This window comes from Monodelphis domestica, chromosome 3 (assembly GCF_027887165.1).
Source record: "Monodelphis domestica isolate mMonDom1 chromosome 3, mMonDom1.pri, whole genome shotgun sequence".
Lineage (NCBI taxonomy): Eukaryota > Metazoa > Chordata > Mammalia > Didelphimorphia > Didelphidae > Monodelphis > Monodelphis domestica.
This window is the reverse complement of record NC_077229.1, coordinates 455168667-455179820: the sequence shown is the minus strand read 5'-3', so window position 1 is coordinate 455179820 and position 11154 is coordinate 455168667.

Sequence of the window (11154 nt, the reverse complement as noted above, 5' to 3'; positions counted from 1 at the left end):
TCCCCAGGCCTGGCTTTCTAGCCAGTGAGCCACCTAGCTTATCCTTGTTTCTTTGTTTCTAAAGAAGAAGAAGAACCTTTCTGATGAACGACAGAAAGGATCCTGGGTACCTTTCAAGTTGCTTTATTTTTAGTGCAGAAACCCTAAATAAGTTACTTCTCTCTAAACCATTTTTCCTGATCTACAAAAAAGAAAGGACTAGAACCTTCCAAGCTCCACAAAAATGTGGATTCTATCGACTTGGGGATCATCTCTACTAATAATAGCTAACATTTAAATGACACTTTAAAGTTTGCAAAACACCTTATAAATATCCCATTTTAATTTCACAACAAATGTCAAAGGCTCAGGGTATATCTTCTAGTTTAAACCCTCCAGGACCTGAAGCCCAATACTTGAATATATGCAACACTCCACTGTACTAACCAGTTGCCTCCACCATCTAATGAGTTAGTTAAAGCCACCTTCAACATAATTCTAGACTGAATTATTAAACAGCTGGTTTGTGTGCACTTGGGAAAAGAGTGGTCATAACAGGGAGCCTGAATAGATTCACTAGAGTCCTAACAGGCCACCATTTTCATTTTTTTGAACGAGGTTCCTAGACCTAGGACTGCAATAAAAATAACTTCTTTGGGGATTAGCCTTGGGAATACCCATGATCTATAGAAAGACAAATTACCGAACTGAAATGACTGAATAAAAAGGAAGATGTAAATTGGAGAGACATTCAGTTGATCATGGGTGAATTGCCTCAAGATAGTAAAAATGACAATAACTATAACACTGATTTATTATACCAAGTACTTGAGCAGCTCAGTGGTGTGACCCAACACAAAATAAGATGATGTCAACCTAGAAGACTTCTCTCTATTGGAGGACTCTTAATCTGTCCTCACTTGTGTTCTGCTCAATGTTTTTAATGATGATAAATGAAGGGACAGATGACATTCTTATGCCTTCTGTGGGTGAATTCAGTAAGTTGAGATTTAAAAGGAATAAATATATAAAGTCCTCTACTTGGGTTCCATAAATCACTTCCACAGAAACAACGGGAGGATGACAAGGAACTGTAATTACAATAATGTGACATGGCAACAAAAAAGCTATTATTTTAGGTTGTGTCATACAAGCCAGAGTGACCACGTAAAAGAGGTCAGAACTCTGTCCTGATCTGATCACATCTGGAATACTGGGTTCAGTTTGGAGTGCCACATTTGAGGAAGGCTGTTGACCTTTCTAAAGATCATAACCTAAAACCAGTAACCACAAAGGGGAAGGGACTTGATATCACTCCATATGAAGATCACTGAAAATATCTATCTTGAAGAAGGAGCACTTGAGGGAAGCCAGGTGGCTCAAGACAGGCCTAGAGATGCCCATCAATTGGGGAATGGCTGAACAAATTGTGGTATGTGTTGGTGATGGAATACTATTGTGCTCAAAGAAATAATAAAGCGGAGGAATTCCATGGAGACTGGAACGACTTCCAGGAAGTGATGCATAGTGAGAGGAGCAGAACCAGGAAAACATTATACACAGAGACTGATACACTGTGGTACAATCGAAGGTAATGGACTTCTCCATTAGTGGCAATGTAGTGATCATGAACAACCTGGAGAGATCTATGAGAAAAAAAAAACAACTATCCTCAAGCAGAGGACAAACTGAGGGAGTAAAAACACCGAGGAAAAGCCCATGATCGAGGAGAGATGCTAAATGAGCGCCCTAATGCAAATACCAACAACAAGGAAATGGGTTCAGAGCAAGGACACATGTGATACCCAGACGAATCGCGTGTCGGCTAGGGAAGGGGTGGGGGGGTTTGGGGGGGAGGAAAAGAGAATGATCTGTTTCCAATGAACAATGTATGAAAATAACCAAATAAAATAATGTTTAAAAAAAGGGGGGGGGGGGAAGACAGGCCTAGAATTGGGATGTCCTGGATTCAAATGTGACCTCAGACACTTGTGATCCAGCTGTATGATCCTGGGCAAGTCATTTAACCTCCATTGTCTGGCCTTTACCACTTTTCTGCCTTAGAACTAATACTAAGATAGAAAGTGAGGGTTTTTAAAAAAAAGTCCTAGGTTCAAATCTAATCTCAGATACTTCCTAGCTGTGTGACCCTGGGCAAGTCATGTAACCCCCACTGCCTAGCCCTTAGCACTCAGAACCAGTACACAGTATTAATTTTAAGACAGAAGGAAGGGTTTAAAAAAAAAAGTTATAATTACCTTCAAGTATTACAGTGAGTCAGTAACCTTTAAGTGATTAGTATGTGTCAAGCACTATCCTAGGTACTGAGGATACAAAGAGTCAAAAGACAATCCCTGCCCTACAGTAATGAAGATAAACTAAGGCAAGTTTTCTGGGTGAGATAGATAACAGCTGAATCCATCTACTTTAGCAAAATCAGGGAGGGACTTAAACTTGATCCATTTATTAGGCTAGTAATAACCAATAAATGGGGTCAATGACAAAGATCCCAGGGAGGACCAACAGGTGTATCTTCCTGCTGTCTGCAGGACATTTGGACCTCTCCTGGCAAACGTAAGGCAATCCCTATTAGTAGTAATAAGGAGGTGGGTTAAGAATAATCTCAGGTCCTCCCTGGCACACATTCATTGGGAGTAGGAATAATCTTCAGACAACAAAATGAATACAGAATTGGGAAAAGTGGGTGGGCCTTCAGATATAGTTTTCTGATAATTAAGAAATAGTTATTTTGCTCTTGGAGAATATTGATTGTTTCATTCTTTGCATATATATGTCAGTGACTTATGTAATGTCTGGCAGATAATACTTGCTTAATATGTTACTTGATTGATTAATCGATTGGGGATTTAAACAAAAGCCAATAAGTGACGTGGGAAAAAAAAAAGAAATGGTTATTGCTTTAGGGTCTCAGCCCACTCCAGTCATCTTGGCCAGAAAACCAGAACCACCAGAAATTAAGATTTCCCACCTCCAGCTTTCTCCCCCTTGGAGACCAAATCACCCCTAATTTTGGCAAGGAAAGGGAAGGACAGGAGAGCCCAAAGGATAGTCTTTAACTTATTGACAAAGAGATCAAAGCATACAATTTTTCATTTTATTTGAGGGTTTATGAATATATTATACCAATGAACAACATGAAAATGATAATACATGTATAACCCAGAAAAAGTGTCCTTAGAAGGTCTTAGGTAGCCTAAAAAGGTAGGAGGGAAATAAGTTATGAAGGGCTTTGAATGTCAAACAAGATTTTGTTTTTGTTCCTAGAGGCAATAGAGAGTTACTGGACTTGCTGAATAAGGCAGAAGATTATGATATGGTAGGGAAACCATTTTAGTGACAATGAAGAATATATTGGAGTAGGGGGGAAAAGGTAGGAAGACCCACCAGCAGACTATTAAAATGAGCCAGAAGAAACTATACAATGATTATAAAAATGTACATGGAAATAACCAAATAATTGAAGCAATGCTGGGAAAATAATTTATATTATGTATTATATTATACACACACACACACACACACACACACACACACATATATATATACACACACAAATATATGTATAAAGACCAAACAGCCCCAAAGGAGCAACAAGAAGGCACCTCCTCCAATTTTTTTTGCAGAGATGGGAGTCTATGAGTGAACAGCACTGCAGATAACACCAGGCTTTTGCAATATGTTGGTTAGTTTTGATGCATTGCTTTTCCCCTCCATGGCAGGTGATTGCTGGTCAATTGAATTACAGAATGTAATCAGTCAATAACAGAATTAATAAGAAATTAAGGTTTTTCCCTCTTGATGGAGTAATTTCCATTCCCAAATTGCACAGTTGGAATCTGGAAATGATATATTTATAGTATGTAAAGGAATTTTGGGGAAAAGTTTATACTTCACCGCTACTTTAAGGAAGTATGAAGAAGTCCTATAATCAACTAAATGGGATTTTAGGGTGGCTAAACATTCTCTAGCTAGAGCAGCAAGGCAGCACAATGGATAGAGTGCTGGACCTGGAGTCAAGAAGACCTATTTTCACATCTAACCTCAGATACTTCCTAGTTGGGCAAGACATGTAAGCCTGTTTGCCTCATTTTTCTTACCTTCAAAATGAGCTGGGGAAGGAAATGGCAAAGCACTCCAATTTCTTTGCTAAGAAAATCCCAATGGGGTCACAACCAAACAAAGCCTAACTGCAGGATAAGCCACAACCTTTGTGGCCTTTAAAAAGCAAGCTAACCAACTCTACAGACACTGTCTAAGAAGTCATTTCTAGAAATCCTGACGAGAGCAAGTTATGAGGGAAGAACACGGTTCTGGAGAGAGAAACCCTCATGTCCTCTTGTATCTCTTCCCAAATGCAGTAGAGGGAAGAGGATATTTCTCACTCTTTATCACCACCCCCCATCACTCAAGGGGCAATGATATCCATCCATAGCATGCATCCTCCAGCAGTACATGCCATGAATAACAGAAAGCAGGCTCAGAGAATCTGGCAATAGAGTTGAATTAAGCTTCAGAAAAGAGTAGGCTCAGGGTGCTCAGCAGAGAGATATGCCCAGCAGAGATTTTCACTCAGTACATATTTATTAAGTATCTGCTATGTGTCAGTCATTGGGCTATATAATGCAGCATCCAGGGAAGTATCTGGAAGATATCAAGATGATGGAAGGCATTTGGGCCTGTAGTAACAGAAGGCTAAAAAAAAAATAATGGATGAGCTGATAGTACCTATAAACATAAAATAAAATTCCACAGAGTTCTCTAAATCCAGGGTAGGTGCCTTCTAGGACACCCAACTGCAAGTTGGAAGGGAAGGTATCCCTTGGGTGAAGGTATAAAATGGTATTTAATTTTTCATCTATTATCTTTGTTGCTGTTGTTGTTGAAAATTTTTATTGTAGGCGAAATGGGCTAGATGGGTATAATTTAGATACCAACTTTGTAGGCAAAAACATCCAGAGTGTCAGTCAGGAACAAATATGTTGGATCAGGCTGGATCAGTGTTTGACCTTGGCTACATCAGTGTATAAAAGCTCATTACTGCTTGCTTGATCTGAAGTTTGTTGGCCTTGAAAATGAGAATGATGTTGTCCTCAGTCTTCTTCATAGCAGACTCAGTAGTCAAAAGAAACTTAATGATGGCAAAATGATCAAGTTGGTTTCTACCAGGAGTACTTTTTCAAGAGAATTTGGGCTGCCTTTGAAGTCTTAGTGTCTTGGGTCACCAGAAGCTTGGGGGTGTTGAGGTTATAGACACTCTTTGGCACCTCCTTCTTGGTCTTCAATGCCTTGCACTTGGCTCCGACAACTGCTTCCTTCGCCTTTAGAGCCATCTTGGGGAAAAGCATATATTTTCTTTATAATTTTATAGTACATGTTGTCTCCCTTCGTAGAAGGTAAGCTCATTGAGGGCAGGACTGATTCAGTTTTGTCTTTACATCCCCAGTGTCTAACCTAGTGCCTGGCACATCATGGGCACTTAATTCATGCTTGTTGGTTAATTTGAAGGAATTCTTTCTCTCTAGAGCTCTTTGTGGTGTTTGGATAGGCTTAAGCAGAGATTCTGCTAGAATACCTTAGTAAAAACCTACATATGGACAGAAAGAAACATTCCTGACTGGTTTTTGTAGGTGTGTGGATTTTAAATTGCCAGCCTAGAAATCTTTTCTTCAAACCTCACTCAGGAATCTGAATGGAAATTTCTAGCTTTCTCAATAATCAATAACCCCCAAAATACATGGCTTCCCTAAGATGCTTCTGTTTAAGACCTTAAGGAAGGTCTTTCAATTTGTACAAGTTCCCTGTGAGGTCACATCTGTTGGTTCTGAGGGTGATTATTTTTCCCCAAGAAGACTTCATCCCAGTTAGAAAGACAGCACAATGTTTTCCTTTTGAATTTGTGATTGTGCTCTCCCTAGCATTTCCTTTTGAATGGTCTAATGCTATTTCAAACCAAAATAAACTTGGAGAGAAGACACCAAGGTTGGTTGGGTTTTTCCCTTAGTTTATTTATTTATTTAATTAATTGAGAATATTTTTCCATGGTCACATGATTCATGTTCTCCCACCCCCTTCAGTAGCCAAGGAGCAATTAGACACCAAGGTTGTTTTTTGTGTGTGTGCCATTTCAGGAATCTCAATTGGGACAGCACCTTCCTGTCCTTTCTCTACTCTTGATTAGCTTGGAGAGTACTTTTCTGGAAACCCAAATGTTCAAAAAAAAAATCAGGTGGCTGATCTTCAGCACTGGAACTTTTGACAAGAAATCAGATGTGGTTTGTCCAAAAAAAATCCATTTCTTTCTCTCACCTTTGCTGGTTAGTGATTTCAGGGAAATGTTGATTTCCAATAAATTCACTCAGTTTCAAAAAAGTGACCCCCCAGCAAGGTAATCCTAGAGCAGAGGCATCTTTTCAGAGAACTGTGGGGGTGAGTGAGCCATTCTGTTCCCTGCCACTGTGTTCCTGGGCCTTTCAAGCACATGTCCATTCATCCTATGAAAAGCTCTAAGTACCTGCTATTAGTATTTATGGAAGTTGCTCTCTCCCACTGCAAAGTAGGGGGGAGCCTGCAGCAGTCTGGCATTTTCAATTTTCAATGCAAAATCTGAATCAAGTGAGAAGGGCAAAAAGATAGAAAGGAAGGTGCCAATCAATTAAGCACGACGAGCCCCTAGAACTGGCCTTGAGCAGCACTGCTAAGTGTGGCTAGGTGCTAATGTGCCCATCTGCGGCCCACGTAAGCAGCTCAGGAGAGAGAACAAGAACAATTTGTGCTTGGAGTGTTTACCGTTGCATGTGTTTAAAGGTACCAGTGGGGAGAAAGCCTCTGTTCATAATCGCTTCTCTAGGGCAGTCTTCAAATTTGAAATTTTTAAAAACTTTGCTTACCCAGATGTCTTGGGCCAAATGTATGCCTGTATGCAAAGCATAGCAGAGATGGCATCATCTCCTGAGCCCACCAAGTGAAAGAGAAAATTCTCAAGAGGCAGTATATATTCCATGAAATTTAAGTTAATTTTTCATCTAAACTAGCCAACTGATTCCCTCCATAATGCAAACAGAGCCAAGGAGCTCAAGGGGGGCCCAAGAGCAGCATGGACAAGGAGGTGGGCAAACAAGCCAGTGGGGACAGAGTGATTTCTTGTAGGACAGGCCAATATATATATATATATATATATATATATATATACATGCCCTTTTGCCTTGAGATCCCTAGCAAAGTGCTAGGGGTCTTAGACAACAAGATGTGTTTTCATCATAGTCCTTGACTGTCCTTCATATCGTTTAAGTGGATGAGTTCCTTCAACCAAGCAGGTTTGCTTTACTCTCTTCTTGTATGCGCCACATTTCTTTGTATTAGACTATTGATTTGTTGTTTGGTCATTCAGTTGGGTCCAACTCTTCATGACTTTGTATGGGACTTTCTTGGCAAAGATATTGGAGTAGTTTGCCGTTTCCTTCTCCAGTGGATTAAGACAACATATATATATATATATATATATATATATACATATATATATATATATATATATCCCTTAGGATGTTATCACTCAGTCCTCCTGGGCATCCTAAGAGGCTTCTAATTAATAAAGTAGACTTCGAGAACCCAACTCCTCCCTCATTACTTCAGAGGCAGGTCTTAAGGACACCAAGAACCCCTTTCCTCCCCTCTAAGTGGCTGAGTCAACATGGCGGCTAGAGCTTGCTAACTGTATTACCTAATCTCTCAAGTGGGTTAAGTGCTCAGCCCTGCCCCAAATCCTGTTATCCTCAACAAAGATCTCAACAAAAGGGAGCACCCAGGCCAGTTTCATAGTCTGGAGGAGAAACTATAGCTTAGAATCAGACTTTTTCAGGGGAGCTAAAGAGAAATTTATTTCACAAAAAATATCCCAATTCAATATTAATTTTCCACAATTGGCCTTGGATGGATTTAACTTGAGAGAAGATTTAACCAACCCCATGTGCCATTGGTACCTACTGTATACAAAACCACAATTTCTTTATTACCTCCAAAATTCCTTAATTAAAAAAAAAAAAAAAACTTTGAGCAAGATTCAGTCATCGCTATTGCAGAGAGTCAAGGTTTCTGATCCAAAGGAATTTACTAAGATAAACAACCCTAATGTAGACAAGGGTATAGATGGCATGCAGAAAAGCAGCTAAAAGGCCCTGGTGGTATATTTATTAATAATTAAACCCTCAAATATTTATGAATCCCTGTAAGGAATACAGGAGTGTCTCCAATCGGCTAAATAAAAAAGCCACAAGGAAAATCAAACGCCCTGAGTCTCTCAGTCAGAAAGACCTCCAGTAAATATCAACTAGCTGCCAATTCGAATCCCCTCCTCTCCACGACAGCACTTTTCACTGTGCCTGGCATATAATAGGTGCTTAATAAATGTTTATTGACTATAACTAGTATGAATTATCAGCCCCATTCCCCAGGTCCAAGCTCCTCCTTTCCCCCAAAGCCTAGTCTTGCTAAACCCAAATAAGAATTTTGCAAAACTCCAAGTGCCCTTTTGCCCTGCGGTCCCTAGCAAAGTGCTAGGGGTCTTAGACAACAAGATGTGTTTTCATCATAGTCCTTGACTGTCCTTCATATCGTTTAAGTGGGCGAGTCCCTTCAACCAAGCAGGTTTGCTTTACTCTCTTCTTGTATGCGCCATATTTCTTTGTATTAGACTATTGATTTGTTGTTCAGTCATTCAGTTAGGTCCAACTCTTCATGACTTTGTATGGAGTTTTCTTGGCAAAGATATTGGAGTAGTTTGCCATTTCCTTCTCCAGTGGATTAAGACAAACAGATTAAGTGACTTGTCCAAAGTCACACAGCTAGTAACTATATGAGGCTGGATCTGAGCTATCTTCCAGACTCCAGTCCAGCGCACTATCCACTGATCTACCTAGGTACTTCAGATATCCTGAACCTTTCTATATCTTCATTAAGACAGTTAGATACTATATGGCAAGCAATATGCTATGTGTTGGACATACAAAAATAGATATGAAATACTGGCTGCCCTCAAAAAGCTAAATTTTATCGGTGAAACCAGTACATAAATACACAGATGTCTACAGCATGGACAAGGGGTGATGGGGAAGTGCTAACAAGTGCAGGGGTTAGGAAAGGCCTTGCTAAGAAGCTGGGGCTTCAGCTGAGACTTGAAGGGATTCTAAGGAGTTAGGGTTAGGGCTAGGGAAGTGGAAGGGGACAAGTGCACACTAAAGCTGGAAATCGGGGTTAGGGTTAGGTTTTGAAGGACTTATGCCAGAACTATTAAGATCATGTGTTGTACCCTCTGGAGTGGAGGGAAGGGCAGTAAGATTGAAAAGAATATCAGAGGATTTCTAAATGCCAATGCAAAGGTACTGGGCCAGGGGAAATAAGCACTTCTCTTTGGATCCTTGGTAGAAGCATTCCTAGGTAGAATTTCAAAGCGCTGACAATTTGGTTGAGAGTCAGTCAAAACTGATTCATGTGGAAAGGAGGTGGTGGTAAAAGAATGCCTTCATTTGGAAGATACTTCAGGCATTTGGAGATCTCCTGAACCAAGGAAATACCACCTGTTTGGGGAATCTAGGTAAAAGAAGGGAGAGAACAGATGAAGAGGACTTCCAGGCATATGGGGCAGCCAAATGGTTATGGTAGCTATAGCAATATTAGCATTTCTCTTTATCCACTTGTGAATAGAAAGTCAGGACTCGAGTGAGGAAATCTTCTGTTCAAATTTAGAGTTGCTCCTCTGTCTTAGAGTTGTTACTAAGACCGAAAGTAAAAAGGGGAAAAAAGAAAAAGAGCTGATTATTACAATTTCAGTGTGATCATGGACACCTTGGAAATGAGCAAATGTCTGTCACAAATCAAGGTTTGAATTCTTCTTTTGATTGTCTAGACTTAAGACAGTGATGGAGAAAATGCTAATAATGCAGATTAAAGTGCAAATTATGCTACAGGTACTTTTTTCCTTAACAATCATTTGTTAAACATTTACCAGCACATCCATACCTAGGAGTTACCATTGAGGCTGACAAAAGTTCTAATGTTACTTATTAATGATGGCTTACCTACACTGGACCTACTCATTTTGATAACTAGTTTCTGGACTGAGGAATTACCCAAATGAGACAAAGAAAATAATGAGCTAGAAGGGCAGCTCGTTAGTGCACTGGAGAGTGCCTTGGGTTTAGAATGAGAGACTCAAATCTTCATGAGTTCAAATCTGGCCTCAGACACTTACTAGCTGTGTGACCCTAGTCAAGTCACTTAACTGTATTTGCATCAGTTCCTTCATCTGCGAAATGAACTAGAAAAGGAAATAGCAAACTACACCAGTGTCCTTGCCAAGAAAACCCCAAGTGGGATAACAAAGAATTGGATACAACTGAACAAAAAAGAAAGTGAACTGGTAGGTGAGAGGGAAAGGAGGATCCCTAAATCACACTCTTATCCAGAACTGGAGCTGACATGGAAGTTTTGAAAGGTTTATCTCAGTAAAAGTATGGGCCCATATTATTGGTGGGGAGGAGGCAAGAGGCACCAATGAAATAGGCCGATTGTTCTAGACCTGATAAGACAGTTAACAAAACAAGATATAGTGGAGGAAAAACTCAAAGCCAGTAATTATAATCTTTACTGTAAGCAATGACTTGTCCTGATTCACATAGCAATTAAAGGAAAGGCATCTGAACAAGACTTGTGATTGTATTGATTTAGGAAACTCTTAAGTAAGGAATATTTCTGCCAACTTAAGTCATATCTACTTTGCCATTTATAATCCAAGTTGCCTAAACCACTTCCTAGTTAAGGCAGCCTTCACACAGCCAATCTGTGTCAGGTAGAACTTGAATGAAGGCTTCCTGGCTTTGAGGCTAGTTCTTGATCTATCGAGTCACATGACCTCAGAAGGTGGCAACATAGATTTTTTAAAATCACCATTCAACATTACATTGATTGAAGGAGTCTTTCTAATCATTTACCTTAGCAGATGCCAGCTAAGCCAGCCAGCAGATGATTATGAAGAAATTCAACCTAGCAGCTGTTGGTATTAAAAGTATTGCAGACCTGAGTGAGATCAATAGAACAATGCTTAGCAGAGATAATATGTTTAGAGGAGAGCAGGATGCAATACTCAACAGAGAGCAGTAGAGA